The sequence below is a fragment of the Cyprinodon variegatus genome, unplaced genomic scaffold (genome assembly GCF_000732505.1).
Source record: "Cyprinodon variegatus isolate N-32 unplaced genomic scaffold, C_variegatus-1.0 Scaffold1691, whole genome shotgun sequence".
Taxonomy (NCBI): domain Eukaryota; kingdom Metazoa; phylum Chordata; class Actinopteri; order Cyprinodontiformes; family Cyprinodontidae; genus Cyprinodon; species Cyprinodon variegatus.
In genome coordinates this window covers 89,250-89,595 of record NW_015152144.1, presented here as the reverse complement: position 1 = coordinate 89,595, position 346 = coordinate 89,250, and positions in this window count along the sequence as shown.

The window sequence follows — 346 nt, the reverse complement described above, 5'->3', positions numbered from 1 at the left end:
TTGTTAGCCTGCAATGCCCCATACCTGTCTATGTCTCTGAAAGGGGGGTCGATAAAGGGAATAGTTGGCCTGGCTGAATAGGTGAGGTCTTCTGTTCTCCTGTAAAGGAATTGGAGCTGCGATGATGGCGGGAAGGAATCAACTCTATCGCTGCATTGGAGGTTTTTTGAAAGCTGAAATCTGAGCCCCCCCCCCTGTTTAAGGTTGTTTTTCTTTCAGAATGTAGATGGCTTCCTTCACACCCCTCAGGTGTGGTCAAAGACACCTGTCCTCATAACCACTTATTGTCCTAGAAATGTAAACCAAACAAAGCGATTATTCTTTTCTTTCTTGCAGAAAAGAGAGA